This window comes from Somniosus microcephalus, chromosome 21, assembly GCF_052327205.1.
Source record: "Somniosus microcephalus isolate GS21.2 chromosome 21, FLI_Smic_1.0, whole genome shotgun sequence".
In the NCBI taxonomy this organism is placed as follows: Eukaryota; Metazoa; Chordata; class Chondrichthyes; order Squaliformes; family Somniosidae; genus Somniosus; species Somniosus microcephalus.
The window spans coordinates 39,583,004-39,608,752 of record NC_141007.1 but is presented as its reverse complement, the minus strand read 5'-3'; positions in this window follow the sequence as shown (position 1 = coordinate 39,608,752).

Here is a 25,749-nt window from a genome sequence, read left to right as displayed (position 1 = left end):
ATTCCTGGGATAAGGGGATTCTCCTATGAGCAGTGATTGAGTAGACTAGGCCTATGTTCCATAGAGTTTAGAAGAATGAGAGATGATCTCACTGAAACATAAAATTCTTAAGGGGCTTGACAAGGTAGATGCTGGGAGGATGTTTCCCCTGGCTGGGGAGTCTGGAACCCGGAGTCACATTCTCAGAATAAGGTGTCGGAAATTTAGGATTGAGAGTAGGAGAAATTTCTTCACTCAAAGAGTTGTAAATCTTTGGAATTCTCTACCCCAGAGAGCTGTGGCTGCTCCGTCGTTGAGAATAATCAAGACAGAGATCGATAGATTTTTGGATATTAATGAACTCAAGGGATATGGGGAAAGTGTGGGAAGAAAAGTTGAGGTCGAAGAGGATCGAATGGACTACTCCTGCTCCTATTTTTTATGTTATGTTCTCCTGAAGTCTTTCACAATCCTCATCAAAATTTACCATACCTTCCTCAATTTTGTCTCATCAGCAAATTTTGATATAGTTCCCTCAATTCATGAGTTCACATTATTTATGTATACGGTAAATAAGGGCAGCCCCAACACAAACCCTTGAATAACCACTTCCTTCCAATCAAAGAAGATTCTCTTTATCCCTACACTTTCCTTTCTGCCCTCCAACTATCTGTATATCCATGTGGCTACTCTTAACCCTATGAGTCATTAGTCTCTTAACTGATCCTTTATCAAGTGCTTTTTGAAAATTCATATAAACCACATCCACTGCATTTCTCTTCACAGTTACCTTCATAGTTTTTACTAGCCCTAATAATGGCCTCCTTTCCCTTAGTGCTCCCATTCCGTAACTATTTTCATAATTGAACAGATGAGAAGGGGAGTGGCTTGCAAATATAAAGTTCTGGCATGCTCTGTAAATGGATAGTTTTGCTGTCAATCATTAAAAAAAAATATTCTGATGCGTTATCTGTCCCACCACTGCAAAACGTGGAATTGTTTAAGAGAATCTGAACAGAATCAGCCTTATGATGCATTCTGGGAGCTGTAACTCACAGATTGTTTGCAGAGTGTGACACTGCTTAATTCAAAGAGTCTTGTTCATAGAATGCTTACACAGAATAACAATCACGTATTCAGAAAGTTGTAAGCTGCTAATTTTTTGAGTCTCCTTGTTCATTTGATAGATCAATATCTCTGGGAAGTCCCAGAAACTCAACTGCACAAAATAAATCTTTCCCTAGTATTCTTTGATATGATCCTTCTGGCTAATTAGAACTCTTTCCCACCCATTGCTGAGCTCTTTGTTTGTATCAAAAGGTGTATTATTTTACGCTAAATTTCATGTGGCTAAATTTCAAATTGTAGCTTTTACTAAGAAAAAGGCTAATTTAGGTGAGTTTTAAAGAAAGTCATCAATAACTTTCAAAAGAATCTTTACAGAACTGAGCTGCGCAATAAGATTTTCCACATAATTTAGTCCCAAAAAATGTATCTATTTTGGTTGTATGTCAACTATAGAGCTCAAACTGGCTTCAATGATAGCATCTTTCCCAGAATGCATCACATGAAGCGTCAATCGTGTCCCCTCAGCAGACAAATAAATGCAGTGTTACAGCTGGGATTCTCCATAATACTGCAGATTCAGGACTTTTCAATTAAATTTGTTTTGCAGTGAAATATTAAAACTAGAGAATATTGCATCTCTGTGACTTATCAGGGAATAATCTGACTGATGGATTCAGTTAATGTTATGAAGTAAAAGTGAAGCCTGATTCTATAAGGAGATTATCTGAATTCCAAATTTAGATTACAGCCTTAAAATCACCCAGAGTACCTGTGCCTTTTTGAAGAGTATTTAATATTGATCTTGCAGGGCGGTTTTATTCAATTTTGACTTGTGTGGGTTCCTGATATGGTTGCTGACGCCTAGTGCACTTCATATTGTTACTGTGTGAGGACATTCACATTGAAGGATCAATGATGTAAGGTTATTATTTCCAGTTTACTGAGAAATAATGATCATAGAATCAGAGTATCATACAGCACAGAAGGAGCCCATTCGGCCCATCATGCCTGTGCTGGCTCTTTGAAAGATCTATCCAATTAGATCCACTCCCCTGCTCTTTCCCCATAGCCCTGCAGGTTTTTTTCACTTTTCAAGTAAATATCCAATTCCTTTTTGAAAACTACTGTTGAATCTACTTCCATCACCCTTTCAGGCAGTGCATTGCAAATCATAACAACTTGTTGCATAAAACATTTTCACCTCATCTCCCCTCTGGTTCTTTTGACAATGATCTTAAATCTGTGTCCTCTGGTTACCGACCCGCCTACCAGTAGAAACGGTTTCTCCTTATCTACTCAATCAAAACTCCTCATAATTTTGAACACCTCCATTAAATTTCCACTTAACCTTCTCGGCTCTAAGGGGAACAATCCCAGCTTCTCTAGTCTCTGCACATAACTGAAGTCCCTCAACCCTGTTACATTTCTAGTAAATCTCCTCTACACACTCTCCAAGACCTTGACGTTCTTCCTAAATTGGACACAATATTCCAGCTGATGCCTAACCAGTGATTTATAAAGGTTTACCATAACTTCCTTGCTTTGTACTCTATGGCTCTATTTATAAAATCAAAGGATCCCGTATACTTTGCTGTAATTTGCAATCCTAATCAAGCCAAAATTGTGGGAGTAGATGTCATTATCTGGGGTACTGTGCAAAACATTTTATTTTCCGGTGCAGCTTGCCTGTGCAACATTATAACACTGTGCATTTTTTCCACATTTGCCAGTCTCATTTATATCAGCAACTTATTGATATTTGCAGTTGACTCCCAAGAAATAGTGAGGGAGCCTCCTCTGCTGCTGATCCCCAACTCCAGGAGCAGCAGCCAGTTTGGAAACCTGAAGGTTATTCAGTCTTGCCAACAGTCAGATATGGTATTGATAACCACAAAAAATTCTTTATTGCGTTATTTGATACCACTGACTTCGCAAAATGATGCCAGTGTGAAGAATTAACGGAATCTTTTATTGCTTTAACTTTGCAGTATCAGTGGGAGCTTGGTATGATGTCTATGTTTTTGGTGGGAGGGCAGTAGGTGGTAAAAATAGATGTACAAACACTTTGCAGATTTGCATGCATTAAACAATAGTATGGGCAGTATACATAAACACAAGATTCTTTGTTTCTTCACCACATATAGACCATCGCATGATATTTGTTCAATGCTTTTATTATTCAGTCGGTCGTCTGTTAGTGTAAAATCTAGTTTGAACCAGTCTGTGTTCCCTGAGGCTCTTTAGTCTAGGCTGGTGAAAACTATTTTCTTTACAAGGGAAGCGGAACTGGGAGACTGTTTACTTTAACACATCTTGTCGTGGGTCAGGGAATATCCTGTATAACATTTATCCCAATTAGTACAGGGGAATGTCCAAACTCTGACCTTTGGCAGGCAGTGCAGAGTTAACGGACGAGTAATCTTGGTACAAACTTAAGTGTTTTGTTACGTGCACAATGCTTCCAGAATTTGGACTCACTCTGGCTGAGTTGGTACACTAGGTAACACAAGAGAGGCTTGCTGTTAATATCTATAATGAAAGAAAAGGCACATATGAATTACATTTCTCTGGGATGTCGTATGGTTTCAGTTTGTAAGATTAAAAGAAAATGAACATATACCCCATTGTTATTTCCCCCCTTTGCTCCCTTGCATCATGCTGTGCTTTATAAATGAGATAGCGGGAAGGCAACATGCTCCCAGGCTTGTGCCTGCAGCAGTCAGCAACTAACTGCTATGCAGCTTTCAAGGGCGACCTTTTTCTCTGTGACGGTGTCTCATTTCTACTTAGCCCCTGCCACAAATGCACTAGATAAGATTATGAACTCACTGCAGTGTGGGAAATTGGGACGTCACCTTGCGTCCTACCATTCTGTGCCTCACCAAGGTGCTGAGCCACTGGGCACTTTATACAAATCAAATCAAATCAACTTTTATTGTCATTGTTAGTGCACAAGTGCAGTACAACGAAATGTAGGCTTGCGGCTCCCGAGAGTGTACAATTTGGATTAGGACACTTAAACATTTCAACATACATTTGTACATATATATTAGCATAAATATGACCATAATAAAGTGCATCGGCAGTTGTGCAGGCTTTAGTGTTTATTTGTGGAGTTCAGTAGGATGACAGCCCTGGGAATACAGGAATATTTTCTCGCTGCCTTCACACAAAATGTTATAACAGTTTTAAAAAATTGCTATCAACATTGATGCATATGCACGCATCATGGAATATATGGCATCATTTTGGGGGTGAAAAAAATCCAGTATCAGAATTCTATTGCAAATAAACGAGCAGAGATATGCATGAATGAAATGCATGAAATATGAAATGAAATATGAAAATTGAACAGATCCTATTAAAATCTGACTATATCAATTCATGTAATACATAAAATAGAATACTTCAAGTTAATGCTTAAAATAGATTTATCCTCAAGTTTTCATCTAACAAAACAGCCCCGTGCATAGTTAAAAAACCTGGAATTTCCGGGGTTCTCTTACAGGAAACCAGCAGAACGCCCGGAGAAATAGTGTAAACGTCTAAAAACAGCCATTTGCGCCGTTTCTCCAGGGTTTCTGCTAATCTTCCACCCAAGTTACTGTAGGAGATCAGGAGACACCAGTGGAAATTTAGGGCCTATTTACAGGAAACTTTGGTTTATCCGGAGGTTAACTGTCCGGAATGCTCGAGCCACCGGCAAAAATCAGGAGCCATTTCGTTAGGTTTTTTTTCTTCTCGTTGCTTTTTTTTCACCAGTCAGGCTCTGCAAGGTCTCGCTGAAGCTGTTGCTAAGCTACAGAGACGCTTGCAAGGTACAGCCGACTGTTTAGAAGCTGTTGCTAAGCAACAGGGTTTGTTGCCAGATACGGAGCTCAAAATCTCCGTATGTTTCAACATTAGCGCTGGTTTGTCCGGCAGTTTTGATGGGACGGCAACAGCTCGGTCCCGTCGGTGCCGGATAGCACAAAGTTTCCTGTATTTATATTTATGTTTCCGAACCTTGCTGATATTCTTTCTTCAAGTCCATGGGATATTGCGCAACTTGCAGTAAGTACTTGGTCACTATTTTGTCCACCTTTTCTCAAGCATATTGCTGGCTGCGACCTGAATAATCCAGGCCCCTGAAACTTTACTTGCTCACCCCAAATATCTGCTCAATGAGCATCCATTGTTCACCTATGTACATTGCTGTGTTTTATTCTCTGGCATATTACATGGATTGTGCAAGACGTCATGAGCCATGGTGGCACCATACTTCCCACACTACCAAGTGGCCATCTGAAGAGATTTCCTTCTGCTTTAAAGAGCTCTGAAATGTTGGACTGCCTTAAAATGTAAGCATCAAGCATGTACCCTGGGAAGTGGACATTGATGTGAATGCTTTTTTTTTGGTGCTAGTCATATACCATTCACGTACTGCTGGGATTGTAGCTCTTCCTATTCATATTCTTGGGAGGCGCAAAAATGGCTACATGGGTGTAGCCGAAGAAACCCTTCACCTACAGAAAGCCAGCAATTTGAGAAATAAAATGATGCTGCCCTTAAAACGGATGCTGCCGGTTATTGCTGAATATGATGTCGTTCTGACCATGGTGAAATAATGTAGCAACGATACCCTTAAAACATTGGATGGCGTGGTGGCTTACTTCAGTGATATCTATTGTGGGTGTCTGGCCAGTCCCTGCACGCAGAAGCTGAGGGCAGTGGTGACCTTCACTGCACTCGGAATCTTGATGCAACAATTGGCACAACTCGTTCACAGCTGCCCATCTAAGTCTACGCCTCATTAGGCACTGTTCCTCCACAGGGTTCAAGCAGCTGTTTTAGTTATGACAGGCCCATTGGCTTGAGGCAGTTTGTTTCCTCTGTGACGTATTGACTCATGGGACGTTACCACTGCTACTAGCGGCGCACCGCAAAGCAGCCTAAAAGGGGGACGCAACCTGTTTTGCAGAAGTTGGTGGATTACTGCTTGAGTGCTATGCTGACAGCAGCTGCCAAGGCTGTCCAGTTTTTGAGTTCAACTCAGTGGGTAAGCTACTTTCTACCTGATTGTCTCGGAATTTAAAACAGTCTCCCCAGTGCAGACAGGAACACCTCCTGAAAATTGCAAATTAGGCTGACTCTGAGAAATGTACCAAGATCGGTGATGCAACAGTCAGGCAAGCAGAAGTTCTAGCCCGTTACACTTACAACAGCGTTACCGCCAAAGAGGAAAATCTGAGCCATGATTAACGAAGCTTCAACAAGTAAATGTTTCTTATTTTCCGTGATTTAATCACTGGCGGAGAAATTTGTGACCGCCATGAAAGCTGCCGGTGCCACCGCGGCTGGGGGTTAACGGGTGCTGAAAATGGTGGAGGCGCTGGCAGGACTGAAAAATTGGCGCTGGGGACTAATGATTATTTGCCTAGCGCTAAACTCACCGTGTAACGCCCTCCTTGTGGCGTTCGTCCCAGCATCAGGCTCCAATGTGGCGTGGCCCAAGCGGCGTTGCAGCTTCAACAGCCTCTGAAAGCGAGGGTGTGATTTCACAAAGCATTGTGGGATCTTAAAGGGGCAATGCATTGTCGTTTTCTTGAAAGGGCAATGCCTTCTGAAATGATAAAAATAAAAATGATGTAAAAATATGCAGTTTTCAGCCCTTACAGCTCAACTGCCTTCTGAAAAAAAAATAACTTTAAAAATAATTCCCAAATCGGAGTCTTCAGCTCTTAAAGCTGAATTCCGTTCCGCAGCTAAAAAAAAATGGGAAAGTTGCTTCCACACTAACACAAATGGCTCAGCAGGCCAGGGAAGGGACACCCAAGGTCTCGCATACAGCACTCCAGCTTTGTGCAGGGGGTCAACACTGCAAGAGAGGCCCTCTACCCACAGGTGCCAGGAGGCCCTCCAGAAAGAATGACGTGGGACCAGATCACTGAGGCCGTCACTGGCAGCAGCGTTGCCCCCACCACCTGGCTCCAGTGTACAAAGAAGCTTCATGATCTCAGACCAATGGTCAAGGTCAGTGAATGCATCTTCAAAAGCCATCTCCTACCAACTGCATCACTAGCCTCACACATTTCTCAATTCCAAGAGGACGCTGTGATGGTCAGTAACAGAGGGAAGGTAAGGTGTGGGACAAAAGTTGAAAGGGGAATTGGGGATGTGGTCACTGGGACAGCAGGCAGATGATTCCATCCCGGATATCCCAACCAGAAAGGGACTGTCTGGGTTGCATCCTTCCTTCTGCTTCCTCCGCTTCTGCTTCCTCCGCTCCTGCTTCCTCCTCTTCTGCTTCCTCCTCTTCTGCTTCCTCCTCTTTTGTGTCTTCATCTTCCTCTGCGAGCGGATGCTGGAAATCTGAAATGAAAGCAGAAAATGCTAGAAATACTCAACAGATCAGGCAGCATCTTGACCTGAGATGTGAACTCTGTTTCTTTCTCCACAGATGTTACCTGACCTGCTGAGTATTTGCAGCATCTATTGTCTTCTCAGAGGCCTTCCTTTACCATCTGAGGCCTTGTAAGCATCCAGCAGCAATCCCTGCGCACTTAAAAAAGGAAGACTTTCATGACCACTGGACGTCTCAAAGCGCTTTATAGCCAATGAAGTACTTTTGAAGTGGAGTTACTGTTGTAATGTGGGAAAAAAAGCTTTTAACATGCATTGCACCAAGCCACTACTTCAATAAAATAAAAAAATCTAGTCCAAAAGCTTAAATGCAAACTTACCTGAAAGATGTGTGTGTCCCTTTAAGAGGTGCTGACAGCACCTCTGCCAGTCTGCTGGAACTCAGCGCTAAGGTCCAAGTTCACTGAGGTGATGTTAAGGTGGCGTTGCACGCTGACTGACATCACCCTCTCTTAATTTACATTTCCAGGGCCAGCGCTGCTACCAGCAGTGCTGAGGCCCTCACCAAGATGGAGGCCGCCAAGTCCCGCATCACAGAAGGGCGGTAGACTGGCAGCCTCCATTTTTAGACCAGGTCACAGCGGTGACTCATGGTGGTAAGTGGGCTGATTTCTAGGCCATTAAGTCTCAATGTTTGGAACTGGTGGCAAAGTTGGATTTGCACGAACACTGGCAGTAGACATTTTTGTTACGTATTAACCAATTTTGCACCCCTTTTAACGCAGTAGTCCATGGTCACATGGCCAGTGGAAAATATGGGCTGAAGTATCTTTCTTCCAGCTTATCTAAACAATCTTACAAGCATCTTTTAGTCTCCTCTATGAATTTTTATACTGAATGTAAGATTGGAAGTTGTGTGCTTCAAGACTTACAGCACGATATTTTCTGAGCACCCCTTTCCGTTTACTGCAACACATATGCAAGCCTCGCTGCTGTGTTTAATGATGTTCCACCTGGAAGAAATTTTCCAACTTGGCCATTTGTTTTCTGAGAATTTTTAAATAGCTACTTACAGCAATCTTACTATTAGCTGGTTCTGATTTATTTTGAACAGTCTAAAGTGACACAAAATACTCACAATGCTCCCTTAGAGAATCAATCTTAATAATGTAAAAGACTTTGGGAGGAGAAAAGGAGGGCGCATAGATTTCACACAAAATGAAGCCTTAGGTTTGTAAATTGCTGTGATTATGGATGTGAATTCTTACAATAGAAATATTAACTTTTGGCTCTTTTCACGCAGTACGTACTGGGTTCAAATCCAGCCCAGACTGATTGGAATGCAATCTTCTTTCTCTGCTGGCTGTGAGAGTCCTGCAAGTAATTAGTTTAGGTAGTCTTAAAACTTTGGGCATGAGTCCATGGCATATATCTGCTTATAATTTAGTATTACTTTGGCAATCTCACTGAAAAATGGTCACAAAGTTGCCTGGTGTGGGAAATGGAGAAACTGACGTTGGTGTAATAGGGAGTCCTCACTCCTGGGTTCCGGCCTCGCTGCTCCTCCTGTACCTGCTCCTGGGCTTCGACCTTTCTCCTGGGCCTCTGAATCAAGATGGCGGTGCGCTGAACCTCCCACCTTCCTGTACAAAGATGGTGGTCATTAACCTGGGCCTGTGACTGGGAGAAGCCTCGAAGCTGCAAACGCGGGACCTTCAGGTTATTGTTTGGGGTTTGCGGCCTACACCAGTCATTCATGAAGTCTCCCCGTCCACCCGCCTGTCCATTACTCCGCTGTTAAGGCCATGTTTGCAGGGCCTTGCCATGTGGTGGCTGCATCTCTGTGCTGCTCAGCCATTGCAATGGCGGCGAAAGTAAAATATAAACCCAAGATTCGGGCGGGAGCTCCCCGTACACAAATGGAGCAGATTCAGCCACGCCGATCACCCAGGGCCGCTTCTTACCGTCTTATTCAGAGCCCGTGTTGCAGCCTCACTCCTCCGCCATTACATGCACGAGAGACAAGTACAAGACTTCATGGCAACACCCTCGCTCCAAGCACTGGCATCTGCTGGACTACGTCATCGTCCGAGCGAGGGACCGCAAGGATGTCCGCATCACCCGCCCCATGACAGGAGCTGATGACTGCTGGACAGACCACTGCCTAATCCGCTCTGTCATCTCCTTCAATGTAGCCCCAAAACGGCGGCGGCAACAGAAGCAATACTGCAGGAAAATCAACGCTGGAGCACTCAAAGACCCTGCTAAGAAACCCCTATTCAGCCTGCGCCTCACAGCCAACCTGACGACTCCCAGTGATTCAGAGACACGGAGTGTCCACAGCGCCTGGTCTGCACTCAAGGCCTCCATAATCAGCACCTGTGAAGAGACGCTTGGTCACTTGACCAGGAAACACCAAGACTGGTTCGACGAGAATGACCAGGAGATCCAGGAGCTAATAAGTTGCAAGTGCAAGGCATTCCTGATCTGGAAATAGCAACACAAATCGAGAGCAAGAAAGCAGCTCTATAGACGCCTGAAGGCCGAGGTCCAACAAAAAACTTGCGACCTAAAGAACAGATGGTAGGTGGAGAAAGCGCAGGAGATCCAGCAGCTAGCCGACAACCATGACGTGCGTGGATTCTTTAGCGCAGTCAAGACCACCTATGGCCCAAGCACACAAGGTCCTACCCCACTGTGGGCCAAGAACGGAGAGGTATTCATCAAGGACAGAGAGGCAGTCAGTGCCCGCTGGAAGGAGCACTTTGAAGACCTCCTTCACCGAGACTCTGTCTTCGACGCGAGTGTCCTCAACTCCATCCCACAACATGCTACCCGCCAGCACCTCAGCACAACCCCAGCCAGGCATGAGGTTGAAAAGGCTATCCAACAACTGAAGAACAACAAGGCATCAGGAGCAGATGGAATCCCCACAGAGGCACTAAAGCATGGCGGAGAAGCACTATTGGTGTGAATACATGAACTAATTTCTCTTATTTGGAAGGAGTAGAGCATGCCATGGGATCTCAGAGATGCCGTAATTGTGACCATCTTCAAGAAAGGTGACAAGTCCAATTGCGGTAATTACAGAGGCGTTTTCCTGCTGTCTGCCACAGGGAAAGTCATCGCAAGAATCCTCCTCAATCGCCTTCTCCCGGTGGCTGAAGAGCTCATCCCAAAGTCACAATGTGGATTCCGCCCACTAAGGGGCACAATGGACATGATCTTCACCGTGCGTCAAATACAAGAGAAATGCAGGGAACAGCACCAACCGCTGTACATAGCCTTCTTTAACCTCACAAAGGCCTTTGACACTGTCAAACATGAGTGATTATGGAGTGTCCTCTTCAAATTCGGCTGCCCTCAAAAATTTGTCACCATCCTCCACCTGCTTCATGATGACATGCAAGCCATGATCCTGACCAAGGGACCTACCATAGACCCAATTCACGTAAGGACCGGGGTCAAGTAAGGCTGTGTCATTGCACCAACGCTCTTCTCGATCTTCCTTGCTGCAATGCTCCATCTCACCCTCAATAAGCTCCCCGCTGGAGTGGAGCTAATCTACAGAACAAACGGGAAACTGTTCAACCTCTGTCACCTCCAGTCCAGATCCAAGGTCATCCCATCCTCTGTCATCGAATAACAGTATGCAGACGACGCTTGCGTCTGCGCGCACACTCGGAGGGCGAACTCCGAACCATCGTCAACACCTTCACTGAAGCGTACGAGAACATGGGCATTACACTAAACATCCGTAAGACAAAGGTCCTCTACCAACCTGCCGCCGCCACACAGTACTGCCCCCCGATTATCAAAATCCACAACGAGGCCTTGGACAACGTGGACCACTTTCCATACCTCGGGAGCCTATTGTCAACAAGGGCAAACGTTGATGACGAAGTCCAACATTGCCTTCAGTGTGCCAGTGCAGCCTTTGGTCGCCTGAGGAAGAGAGTATTTGAAGACCAGGACCTCAAACCCGGCACCAAGCTCATGGTCTACAGAGCAGCAGTGATACCCGCCCTCCTGTATGCTTCAGAGACATGGACCATTTACAGCAGCCACCTCAAAGCATTGGAGAGGTACCACCAACGTTGCCTCCGCAAGATCCTGCAAAGCCATTGGCAGGATAGGCGCACCAACGTCAGTGTTCTTGCTCAGGCCAACATCCCCAGCATCGAAGCTTTGACCGCTTTCGATCAGCTCCGATGGACGGGCCACATTGTCCGCATGCCTGATATGAGACTCCCAAAACAAGCACTCTACTCGGCGCTCCTACACGGCAAGAGAGCCCCAGGTGGGCAGAGGAAATGCTTCAAGGACACCCTCAAAGCCTCCTTGAAAAAGTGCAACATCCCGACCAACACCTGGGAATCCCTGGCCCAAGACCGCATAAAGTGGAGGAGAAGCATCCGGGAAGGTGCCGAACAGCTCGTGTTTCTTCGCCAGGAACAAGCGGAAGCCAAGCGCAAACAGCAGAAGGAGCGCATGTCAACCCAAACACCCCACCCACCCGCCCCTTCAACCACCGTCTACCCCACCTGTGACAGAGACTGTAGATCCCGCATTGGACTCATCAGTCACCTGAGAACTCATTTTTAGTGCAGAAGCAAGACATCCTCGGTTCCGAGGGACTGCCTAATAGAGTGAATAGGGAGTATTCTTCTGAGGTTCAGTTTCAGACTTATTGGCCCAGACTTGCTGGAAAAGTAACGGTGTGTGAAAGATGCAAGCCGTTATTAATGTGCAAATCAGCCAGCAATCTCAGGGGATTCAGAGATACACTGTGAGTCGCAAATATCCAGAACTTGCTGGTCGATTTATGCCGTTCTGCCATTTGCTTCATGTAAACAGCATCTCATCCTTAGTCTCGCCATTATTTTTAAGAACTTGTTGGATTTGCACAATAATTGCCCATTAAAGTCTGGTAATTAACAGCGTAAGTACCTTTTTAACGATGTGATAATTGTTAATGCAATGCTAATTATCCCCTCTGGCCCAGAAATTGAACAATTTAAACTATGGAGTCTCATTCCTTCAGGTGGTAAATTGTTGCTAGAGATTTAGAAATTATAATTTTTTTCTTACTTTTCCTTTCTGTCTCTTTTGTCTCTCTCGCTAATCTAATCATTCTTTACCCCACTTTATTCCTCTTTCTGTACCTGATTTGACTCTAATTCACCCTCCTTCTCAGTCCTTCCTCTGTTTATTTCTCAATCTTTAAATCTCATTGGTTAAGGAGATACACTGTTGGTCCCATCATTCTCTGAGGTCCCAGATGCCCTGCTGCCCTTGCCCTGCCGTTATCAGCTCACACTTCCAGCAAATTACAGCACAAAAATATTTTGAGCAAGAAAAAGTCTAACTAACGGCATACGCCATGAGATGTCCTGCTCCAGCCAGTTACAGCTCATTATTGTTGCTTTGCTCTTTCTCTTGGCCCTGCTATACCTGACCTGGCAATGCTTACCATTGACACTGGGTCCTTAAGGTGGCAATTTGTTCCATCCTCCAGCATTCACCAGATATTTGTCCATTTTTTTTCTTTTTTATCTACATGATTAACACTTTTGCAGAGAATCTGTTCCACATATCTACCACTGTATGAGTGGACTGGAAAGAAATTTCTGCTAATCTTTAGAACTATTTGAAATTGCTCTTATGCCCTCTGATTCTCTAATGGCAGTCTAGTTAAATAATCCTATCTGCACTGTAAATGATTTAAAATTTAGCGGCCAGTGCATCACTATCCCTGAGTTGCCTGTGTGGTGCTTACTTCTGATCCTGATCATTCGATTTCCAGCCAAACAGTATAAATCAGGAATAACAACAAAAATGCTGGAAAAACTCAGCAAGCCAGGCAACATCCGTGGAGAGAAAATAGAGTCAACGTTTCGAGTCAAACCTTCGACAGGATCCCTGTTTGGTTCTTCAACCTTGTTCATCTTCATTACTTTCAGTTTTTCTCTTTTGTTCTCTCCCAGCCTGGCCTTTCAATCTATTTCATTTCCGGCGCCTTTCCAGTCTTGACAAAGGGTTTGACTCGAAACGTTGACTCTATTTTCTCTCCACGGATGTTGCCTGGCCTGCTGAGTTTTTCCAGCATTTTCTGTTGTTATTTCGGATTTCCACCATCCGCAGTATTTTGCTATTGTATAAATCAGGTTCTGCCAGCCTGGAATTGATTCTCCAGTTCCTGGTGTCAGACCAGTTGCTACAGTATAAATGCAGCACTACTCGATCCATAATCTTCATACTTTGATCATGTTCCCTTCCAATCTTCTATTCCCCAATGAAAACAAGCTCAGTTTCATGAGTTTCTCTTCCAAACACAAATTCTAGATCGCAGAATCATTCTATGTCACTCAACTGTGGATTCTCTTCAATGCAAAATTCTTTTGAACATAAGGCACGCAAAAATTGCAAACAATTCATCATATATGGCTGGTACAAATTTGGGGTCTTGCCTTAGCTAGTCTCTCTGGTGCTGTAGTGCAAATCCCTCCTGTAAGCAGTCTGAGTGTTTTACATTTAGGAGTGTGCCCGTACTGTCTATTTAACTGCATCACAGCATAACCGGGATGCAACATTAGCATTCCATTGTGATCTTAACTGCATAGTCATGCCTTTCACACATGTACTTCTTCAATCGTTTTAGTTCAAACAGTACAACTTGTCTTGATGTAATAATACAAAATAACAAATAAGCTAAACCTGACTCACTGCCTGTATTTCTGTCTCCCTCTTTTTCGCCTAGAAATTGGTTTAGGCCAGTTCTTGGCTGTCAAGCGGGCGCAGAGAATGATCCCTGCGCTGAAGACAGATACCCAAGGAGCACTAGAAATTGGTCCTCGGGCCTCATCTAAATAATTATGGCAAGCTGCCAGCACCCATTGCACCTCCATAGATGGCTCGCTACTCCACCCCTTTCTCTCCCAGCACTCATACCTGAAAGGATAGCCTATGCCAGATAACCCCTGCCAAGCGCCTGGGAGCAAGAATCTCCCAACATAATGGCCGTGAAGTGTTTATTGAATGCTGTGACAAGCTAAAAAATTGCTCATCATTTACAATCTTCAAGAAAATGAACGAATACCCATTGCTTTAAAAATCAACCCTTAAATGTAACTCCTTTCTATGGAAAAATGATCAAGCAAATCCAAAACATGACAATGACTTAATATGAGTTAGTCAGAATTAAAACAAGAAGTCGAGTCTTCCAGCAAAAGCCTGAATACAGGTTTCAGCAGCATTGGAGATGAGGTAAGGACATAGGTTGGAAATGTTATGGTGGTGGAAGTATATGGTCTTGATGATGGATAGGATATGGGGTTTGAAGCACAGCTCAGCGAAAGGTGACACTGAAATTGGATGCTGTCTGGTTCAGCCTGAGCTAGCAGCAAGGGATGGGATTGAAGTTGATGCCAAGGCTATAGAGATTTTTAATGGGAGTGGAATAAGATGAATTGGGTTTTCTCAATGTTCAAATGGAGAAAGTTCTGGCTCATCCAAAACTTGATGTGAGATAGGAAATCTGTTAAAACTGTGTGTGTAAAGTCCCCCAAGGCTCTATCCTTGGCCCACTCCTATTTCTCATCTACATGCTGCCCCTCGGCGACATCATCCTAAAGCACAATGTCCGGTTCTGCATTTACGCTGAAGACACCCAGCTCTATCTAACCACCACCTCTCTCAACCCCTCCTGTCTCTAAATTGTCTGACATCCAGTACTGGATGAGTAGAAATCTCCTCCAACTAAATATTGGGAAGACCGAAGCCATTGTCTTCAGTCCCCATCACAAACTCCGTTCCCCAGCCACCGAACCTGCCAACTGTTTGAAGCTGAACCAGACTGTGCGCAGCCTTGGTGTTGTATTTGACCCCGAGATGGGCTTCTTATCACATATCTGCGCCATCACTAAGACTGTCTACTTCCACCTCTGTAACCTTGCCCCTGCCTCAGTTCATCTGCTGCTGAAACCTTCATCCATGCCTTTGTTACCTCTAGACTTGACTATTCCAACGCACTCCTGGTCGGCCTCCCATCTTCCACCCGCCATAAAATTAAGCTCAACCAAAACTCTGCTGCCCTGATCTTAACTCGCACCAAGCCCCGTTCACCCATCACCCCTGTGCTCGCTGACTTACATTGACACCCAGTTGAGTAACATCTCGATTTTAAAATTCGCATCTTTGTGTTCTAATCCCTCTATGGCCTCACCCCTCCATAATTCTGTAACCTCCTCCAGCCCTACAACTCTCCGAGATATCTGCGCTCCTCCAATTCTGGCCTCTTGTGCATCCCCGATGTTAATCGCTCCACCATTGGCAGCCGTGCCGTAAGCTGCCAGGGACCTAAGCTCTGGAATTTCCTCCCCAAACCTCTCTGCCTCTCTACTTCTCTTTCCTCCTTTAAGACGTTCCTTAAAACCACCTCTTTTGCCCTAATATCTCTTTATGTGGCTCGGTGCCAACTTTTGTTTAATAACACTCCTGTGAAGCTCCATGGGATGTTGCACTATGTTAAAGGCACTATATAAATGCATGTTGTTGTTGTTGCCATTGTACCATTCTAGTAAATCTCTTCTGCACCCTCTCTATGGCCTTGACATCCTTCCTAAATCATGGTGCCCAGAATTGGACACAATACACTAGCTGAGGCCTAACCAGGTTTAGCATAACTTCCTTGCTTTTGTACTCTATAATAAAGCCAAGGATACCATATGCCTTTTAACAGCTTTCTCAACTTGTCCTGCCACCTTCAAAGATTTGTGCATGTACACCCCCAAGATCTCTCTGTTCCTGCACACACTTTAAAATTGTACCATTTCATTTATATTATCTCTCTTCATTCTTCCTACCAAAATGCATTACTTCACACTTCTCTGCATTAAATTGCATCTGCCATTTTCTGCGTATTTCACAAGTCTGTCTATGTCATCCTGAAGTCTGTTAGTATTCTTACCATTACTTACTACGTTTCCGAGTTTCATGTCATCTGCGGACTTTGAAATTATGCCCTGTATACTCAAGTCATTAATATACATCAAAAGAGCAGTGGTGCTAATACTGATCCCTGGAGGCCACCACTGAATACTTCCCTCTAGCCTGAAAAACAACTGTTTACCACTACTCTCTGCTTTCTGTCTCTTAGCCAATTGCATATCCACGCTGCCACTGCCCCTTTAATCCCATGGGCTTCAATTTTGCTAACAAGTCTATCATGTGGTACTTTATCAAATGCCTTTTGGAAGTCCATATAAACAACATCAACTGCAGTACCTTCATCAACCCTCTCCGTTACTTTATCAAAGATCTCAATCAAGTTAGTTAAACACGATTTGCCTTTAACAAATCCATTCTGGCTGTCATTTATTAACCCATATTTTTCTAAGTGACAATGAATTTTGTCTCAGGTTATTGTCTCTAAAAGTTTCCCCACAACCGATGTTAGGCTGACTGACCTGCAGTTGCCGTGATTATCCCTCACCCTTAATGACCCTTGACCAGAACTCTACACCACTCTCTCCACAGATGCTGCTTGACCTGATGAGTGTTTCCAGCATTTTCTAAAACATTTCTTCCTCACCTACTCCCAGGTTTGTGCATAGGTGAGATTCCATTGAGGCTGTCCATCAGCTCCATCCATGTTGCTCTTCTGGTACTCTTTATTGCTGGTTTGGCTCTCTCCCAAAAATACAGCCACCCTGTGCTGAAGGATCTCCTCCAGTAGGACTTCCAGTGCCCCATCAATGAATGGTGTCATCTGTGCTCAGTTATTTCTGGTTGTTCAACCATATGTGGAGCTTCAAGGGCAGCCAGCAGGCTTTAAAGTTCCTGGCATTGGAAATCCCACCCCTGTGACCTTGGCAAGCTCCCAGCATGTTGTGCTATGTGCTGGGATTGCCATCAAGAAATTCTAAAAAGCCGCACTCGCATTTGGGGTGCAGACATGTGCCGTTGTTAGTTATCTTTTCTCATATAGAAAAGTTTATACTGTGATAAATAAACATAAAACAAAAATAGCTCAGAGGAGCAGAGCAAATGAATAAACAATGATTAAAAATCCTTAAGAAAATAAATCACTGAAAGAACGATCTTTCACTTTATAAATTGCATAACTGGGATGATTTTAACCCTACTACCCAGTGGAGACCGAATGGATGGTGAGTTAAAATTGCCTAGGTTACTTACCCACCCTTGAGCTGCCTGCATCCCATCAACAGCAATTTTTAGACAGGCTTCTGGACAGGCAGCTAAACCGCTCACCGAGAGCTGGTGGGGCCCTTCTTTAAATATGCAGATCACGGTTCCAACTACAATTTTAATTTCAGACCTGAGCAGGGAAGCCGCTGTGGCTTTCCTGCCAATCTGAAGAGAGTTGGGATCTTCTTCTTCTTATGTTGTGAAGGTGAAGCCCAAACAGTTACATTTTTAATTTACTTTGTGGGACCATGAGGAGCGGGAGTGTTCCTCCAGGCCCCACAAGGAAGGTCTAGGACTCCTCTGCCCTGGACTATCCCTCACCACGTATACACCCCCATCCCTCACCCTTCCCTCCCACATGAGCCTGTATGTTGGTGAGTGGCCATGGGCTACCTTGTAGGGGGTTTTGGTTTGGGGTTTGTGTCTGGTCAGTCTGTCGTGTGTCTGAGCTGCTCCTGCCCCGTGCGGTTCGAATCGCTTCCCCTTTGGTTCTGACCACCGGACTTATTTACAAGTAGCGATATAGACAAACGAGACCAGTGGTTCGGTGCAAAGAAAACCAATGTTTATTAAAATAGAGAACAATTACTATACAGAGAAAATCACCATGGATGCAGCACAATTACACTTAACGGGGGAGGAAAAAACAGACACATTGAGGGAAAATGACTAAAATGATACTTTAGCAATTCCCCTTAACTCCCACCCTTTACACCTATCTAGATTATCTTGTGATGGGCCAGAAAATTGATGCTCACCAGTCTAGGATGTTGAAACACCTGCTCCGTGCCCTGTTGCCTGCCGATGTCTTAGGTTTTCACCACCCAAAGCAGAGATACCCCAGTAATTTAAACGTAACTGCGGGTATTCTACTTCCCTTGCTGGGTTGATGGTAAGGCAGGGCACCGGAGGCAAGGTGGGAGAGAGAGAGAGAAATGTCCTCCCGAGGGACTAGTTATACCCTTCCCGGTAGCCCTTATCTCCTGCCAGATCAGCTAATTTCTTTTGTCTAATCTGGATGTATTGAAACTCATACAAAAGGTACCGATCTGGGCCCATCGACCTGGATGGCCGGTAATTGGTTTTACTGATCTCATCAGTGTTCCCCTTTGTCCAACTGGTTTTGTGATGGGGCCATTCCAGTCTGAATGCCCTGTTGATCGTTTTGAAGTATTTAGGTAAACAATGTTGACGTTCTCTAAATGAAGGCCTGAATGCAGCTCAGCTTGTCCCATTACATATTCAATAGGCCCTGTCTGCTCTTGATTGTTTGTGCAAACAACCTTGATGGCTTTTAATCAGAGGCCCGAATGCCACTGGGTTTGCTTCTAATACATAAATGCAGAAGGTCTGTCTGCATTCAAGTTCTGGAAAGTTCCTTCTCACAGTCATCAGAATACAAGCTGTCAGTCCAAACTGAAACTTACAGGCTTTGGCCATGAGGCTGACCACAGCCATCTTGTTGTGCCCTGGACTTTAAACTCAGTCCAACCAGGGTTTCTTTAATAAACCAAAAGTAAATCCTCGGGGGAGACATGAAATTTGCAAATCCTTTCAGTCCTCCCTCGGATACTGAAACTTGCTTGAAGTGTCCAATCAGGGTGAGCAAAATTTCTGACCCCCCACAAACAACCTTCCCCTATATTTATCTATCCACGATCCCCCAACACATACATTCCCCTTACTTAGAGAAAACCGCAGTGCACGGCAGGCATCTATCGATAGAAAATATGATCTGTTACAATAATCCAAGCACGGAGGGGGTCCAATACCCCTGCACTACTTGGGACATCATAAAACTTTATTACAACACACAATCTTTAATAAAATTAACATCAGGCCAAAACCATATTTATTAAAAATAACAAACGGAAGGAATGAGCTTTATTAAAAATAACAAACGAATCTGCCATCACTCGGCAGTGATACGACACAAAGCTCACATGGGTGTTTCTTCTTCCACCCGGGCATACCGGTCCTTCCACAACCTTTTCGCTTTAAATTCTACCCTGGGACCCTTTCTCCTACACTGGACACAACCAGGTAGAGGATGATCCCTAGCTGACAGACTACGAAGATGTGGGATGCCATACGAATCCAGGAGGGGACCTCTATACTTTCAAAAACGTCCCACCAGGGCGGGGTCGTGATATCTAAAATGTCGGCCCCTATCTGTACAGTCTTCTGTTCCAAAGTGTAGAAGTGCTTTTGTGATACTAGAACGGCCCTTAATAATTTGGTCAGCTCGATGTCACCTAAACTGTTGATGACCGAGGACCCCGTGTTAAAACCAGTTAGAACATCATTAAAAACACCCTTTCTTTGCCTCCCAATCCCGTCCCAAATCTCATGGTGAGTATACAATTCGGTCTTATCGACCTCTGAAAAGTCAAATTCACGGAATTTTCGAAACATCTCTGTTAATAGGGCTTGATACAATTTGGCAGTCTCTGCGGGGCACCACGCGGGTAAGTGTACCTCAGTTAGGTTTAAAATCACCGAGGCCACCGCGTAATGCACCCCTTGATACAGCACCTGGTCTGTGGGTACTAGCACCAGGCCGTTCCCTGGTCCCTTGGTGGTGGCGGGGCATCCCTCTGCTACTGTCCATGATGTCGGGGTCATGGGCAGGGGCCGTCGGGGGCGGGTCACTAGTTCAGTGGCATTAACCGAGATTGGGGAGTACAGGATCGCGCATGCGTCCAGGCGGGACTCCCAGTCCATCCCCCTCCTATTATTTTGCCACTGGCTGCGGAAAATGATGGAAATGCCCGTGGGGCAGACTTTCTTTGATCCCCACATACAGACGTAGATCCCCTGATCCGGTTCCCACCATTTATCCCAGCACACACTTAACCCTCCCTGGGTCCCTGTAATGGTCCTGTGAGTGTCATTCCATAACCTTTCCCATGTCTTTGGTTAACTTTCTGAGCCACCACCACCTATCTAGGGGAACGTTCCCTTTACACGTCAAACATATTCTCTTGCCCACGGTGACGCTAATCCTTGGGGTGACGATTCGTATCCTTGGGCACTGGAGGGAGGCCTCCTCATACGTGAAGCCGGTCTCACTAGAATACTGGTTGTGGAAGGACCGGTATGCCCGGGTGGAATGCTGGGTCGAATTGGATCCCAGCCATCCTGGCCAGCTCCCCTCATGGACATACGAGGTGATTTCATCCACCTCCCATAGACCACTTCCGTCGTGTGCTAGGGGCGCTCTCTTCCCCGAGCATCCGAAGATATGATGGTCCTCGATATCACCCCTTCTCGCGAGGCTCAGCCCGAACAGGGCGAGCAGGATTATGCCTCCGCACATTTCGAAATTCTGAAAAAGACATAAAAGCATCTAGCCAGGTTCCCTGGAGGCTCCCTGGCTCGGGGGAAGTGTGATCGGGTCCCGCGACCTCGGCTCACGTAGACAGCACTCTGGAACGGTTCCATACTTAAAACTTATAGACTACTGGTTCCTTACATAGAATTAAATTAAAACACCCTAACTTAACCTTATATACATTACTAAACTTAAACAAAGCTATGTACATCTGCCGCCCGTCTCCGAGTGGCCAGCCTAATCTCTGTTAGGATTGTTGCAGGCTACTACCTACGACGAAGCTGGACTGATCTCCACTTCTGGTCCCTCGCAGCTTATGGCTGCTGGCTGGGGACCTCTGTCTTTCGGCTTCTCCCTGACTCGGGAGGCCGCCCTTTTGAACTGAAGAGCCGGTGACCATACTTTTCTAGGCTGGGGTGGCCAAGGAGACCTCCTAGGGAGTGCTACTGGTGGGGCTACCCTGGTGAGCAGACCCTTGGCTCGGGTCACAGTCCTTGCTGGCTGGGGGCCTTCTCCCTTGGGTCCCTCCCCTCCCAAACCTGAACTGGGGACGGGCAATCCCTCACCATCGGCTGTTGGTGGCTGAGGGTCTTCCCCTCCAGGTGCAAAACCCAGTTCGGGGGCGGGGCCATCTGGTTCGGGCTCCTCCTCCTCGGAATCCCATAAGAGAGGGGGAGTGGTCTGGACAAAGTGCTGGGGAACTTCTCCCTTGATGCACGCGACTGCGCCTGCATGTGCAGCCTGCGTGCGTGTACCCGCTGCGGGCTGAGGATTTCTAACCTCGGGTTGAATCCCAGCTGCCTGTTTCCCTGCCTCCGGCTTAAACAACTTACATTGATTCACATGGAACCATTTTGTGCGCCGGGGCATTTTTACTGGGCTATAGGGTCCCATGTACAGTGGCTCTAAACTCTCCACTCGGCGTAGTTCCTAACCATCACTTGGTCCCCTATCTCCCACTGGTGACTCTTGCTAGGCTCGAACAGCAACCGGTTATTCCGATGCTGCTTCCCCATGCTACCTGCTGCCTGTTCGTAAATCTGTTTCAGGCGCTCGAGGAGTGTTCAGGCGAATTTATCCCGATTTACCTCCCGAAGCTGCCCTTCAGTAAGAACTGGGGCTATGACATGGGTGGGGGTCCTCATAACCCTACCGGTCATGAGTTCGTGCGGGGAATACCTGTACTCTTGGACTGGCTGGCCCGGATCACCATGAGGACTAGAGGTAGGACCTCCGCCCATTTTTGGGGCGAGCCCACTGTCTCCTTCCTCAACTTTTCTTTAACGGTGCGGTTCATGCGCTCCACAATCCCTGAGGACTGTGGATTGTGGGCTACGTGCCACTTCCCCTGAATACCGAGCAGCGTAAGGGTGTTCTGCATGACCTGGCCGGTGAAGTGGCTTCCCTGGTCGGACTCCACAAACTGGGGTAGTCCCCACCGCAAGAACACCTCTCACACCAAGATCCTTGCAGTCCCCAATGCTGTGGCTGTTTTGCAGGGGAAGGCTTCCACCCACTTGGAAACCACGTCGACCAGGACGAGGCAGTATTTGTAGCCTCCCTGGGCGGTGGGCAGGGGCCCGATGTAGTCGATCTGGATCGACTGCCATGGTCCCTCTACCCTCCTAACGTGTCCCATGGGCACCTTCCTTCTGTGGGGGTCGGGGTTGTTTGCAGCGCACACAAGACAGCTAGCACAGAACTCGCAGACGTCTTCCCGGAGTCCTGGCCACCATCCCGCCTGTTCCACCCGTCGCCAGGTGGTCTCAGGCCCGGGGTGTCCCGCTCCCGGACCCTCATGGGCCAGTTGAAGGAACCCCCTCCGGTGTTGCTGGGGTACTACCCACTGTTCTTCTTTGAACAGCATGCTTTCCCTTATGGAGAGGGCCGCTGCGCCGTAAGGGCCTTCTACCTTACTACCCTCCACTACTGCGCTAACGGCGGTTTTCAGGACAGGGTCCTGGGCTTGGACCGTTTTAAGGTCCGGGGCTAACACTACTCCTAAGCTCCCTTGGGTCCCATCCCTGCCTCTAACTGCTGCCACGGGCCCGGACTCATACGGGTCCCAGAAAGTGCCTGCGCGTGCACCCTCCTTGGCCAGCATGTTGGCTTGCTGGTTACCCTGGCTGCGGGGTTCTGTGGAAGAATGGGCCTTCACTTTGTGGATGAAGACCTCGCCTTCCTCCCCCATGGCTGCCAGGATTTTCTCCAGCAGGGGCTTTACTGTTAAGGGCCTCCCGTCGGCGGAGGTATACCCGTGACGGGACCAGATGGCCAGGTATTCCGTACACGAGTTGCAAGTGAACATGCTGTCCGAGCAAATCGTGTATGGGGTGGGGAAGATTTTGGGGTGGGTAACCACGTACACCACTGCGGACAGTTCAGCCTGTTGGGCGCTCATGGTGCTGGGGAGCTTGATCGCCAGGGCAATGTTTGCCGTTGGGTCATAAACTCCACAACCCGTGAGTCGTTCGCCAGCAGATACCATGCTGGAACCGTCTACATAGATTTCGCGGCTTGAGGGATGTATCCCGGCCCGTAAACCTACGTTCACCTCCCATACCCCTTCTATGGAACACCGATGGACTGTTCCAGGATATACCATATTGGCCGCGAGCTTTGGCTCGCAAAGGCCCCTCACCTTCAGATCCATCTGCGAGGAGGAGGGTCCAGCGCGCAATGCGTACACTGCTGACTGTCCCATCTTTAATCCTCCCATCCAGAAGCATCTGGGTGGGTGTGTGGTGTGTGAGGAGGGTGATGGGAGGGGTGCCTGTGAAGATCAAGGATCTTTTCACAGCCCAATACGTGGCCAAAAGGTGCCGTTCGCAAATTGAGTAGCTCCTCTCCACATCAGTGAGTACTCTGGAGGAGTAGACCATGGGCCTTAGCCTACTGTGCCGCTCCTGGAGCAGCACAGCACTCAGGCTATCCCCGCTAGCCGCTGCCTCCAGAAAGAACTCTTTCCCCCATCTATGGCTCCTAGGGCTGGTGCGGTCTGCAAGTCTCCCTTGAGCTTGACAAATGCTGCCTGGCAACCCTCATCCCAAGACCACTCCACTCCTCTGTGTAGGAGTCGGAGCAAAGGGGCTGCTGTGGCGGCATAGTCTTCAATTAAGTCCCTGCAGTACCCCGTTAACCCTAGGAACGACCTCACGCCTCTCACTGTGTTGGGGACCGGCAACTCTTGGACCGCTTCCCTCCTAGCCTTGTCTATGGCTCTCTCTCCTGCGCGGACGGTTAAGCCCAGGAATTTAACTTCCCGCTGGCCGATCTGCGCCTTTTTCGGGTTGACTTTGAACCCCTTACTCTGTAGCAGCTCCAGCAGTTCGGCCAGTAGCGGGCCATGCTCCCCGACTGAGTCGGTAAGCAAGAGCAGGTCATCCACATACTGCAGCAACTGGGTGGGCTGACTAAATTCCTTCAAGCTATCTGCCATACACTGGTGGAAGATGCTGGGGCTGTTATGAAAGCCTTGTGGCAAGCAGTTCCAAGTATACTGTTGCCCTTTAAAAGTAAACGTGAACTTATACTGGTCCTCCCTCCTCAAGGGGATGGACCAAAACCCATTTGAAATATCCAGCACCGTGAACGTGGTGGCGGATGCTGGAATACTCCCGATGAGGTCGGCCACTGCTGCCACTGTGGGGGCACACGCAGGGATATTGCTGTTGAGCACCCGATAGTCCACCGTGGCTCTCCATGAATTGTCCGGTTTTCTGACCGGCCAAAGCGGAGAGTTAACATAGGTGGCTATGGGCCTCAACACTCCCTGCTGTACTAAAGAGGACATGGCTGCCTCCATGTCAGGCTCTGCTTCTCTGGGGAAGTTATACTGCTTCTGGGGCCGGGCTATGGGGTCCCCGTCCACTCTGACCTCAAACCCGGTGACCCTCCCGCAGTCGTGTTTGTGCGTGGCAAACGCAGCTAGGTTAGCCTGCATGAATGCCTGAAATTCCCCCGGGACACCATCGATCATGAGCCCGAGGTTGTAACCTTTCGGCTTCACAGTACACAGGGTCCCCTTCCCTTCCTTGCTCGGGATGACTACTACACCTCCCTCTTTACCCGTGTTGGCTCCCCAAAGGCAATGATTGCGGAGATCTACGAGGATCCCGTGGCCCACGATGAAGTCGGTCCCTAGGATCCCCTTTCCTCCCTCCGCTTCCCACCTCGCCAGAATGCACGTCCACTTGGTCCGGAGCGTGCCCAGGCGGATTGAGAACAGCTCGGAGAATGCTCCCACCTGTTCCTTACCGGTGAACCCCGATAGAACGTATGGAACCCCGCTAGACAGAGGTGAGGTGGTGGGATTAGCTGTGTGGATCACGGTGCATGATGCTCCCGTATCCAGCAGATAAGTCCCTTTAACCTTCTCTACCTCCATCTGCACGAGCGGTCTTTTCCATCTGTCATACCGGAGAGCACACAGGTAGACAGGCTGCGCGGGCTCCAGTCATTGTGGGGTGTCAGAGGGGGCCAAGGGAACCACCATACCGGTGGTGGCTGCTATTCTCCCCTGGCTGGTCATAAGAGATCGCACGGTCTCTAAAAATGACTCGATCGCAGTGGGAGCAATTTCCGTCTCTGCCTTCTGGGCTGGGGCTGTGGAGTTCTTTACTTTATTGTCTTTCCATGGATTTTTACAATCCTTACGACAGTGGCCGTCCTTCCCGCACCCGTAACAGTTTAACTTAGTCTGGGAGAGACGGTTCCCCTCCTGGTGCCACTCTTTCTTATTCTGGCCCCCAGGTTTAACCTCATGGACTTTTCCCTTGGGTTGGGGCGCCTCGATACCCCTCATATTCCTAAACGCT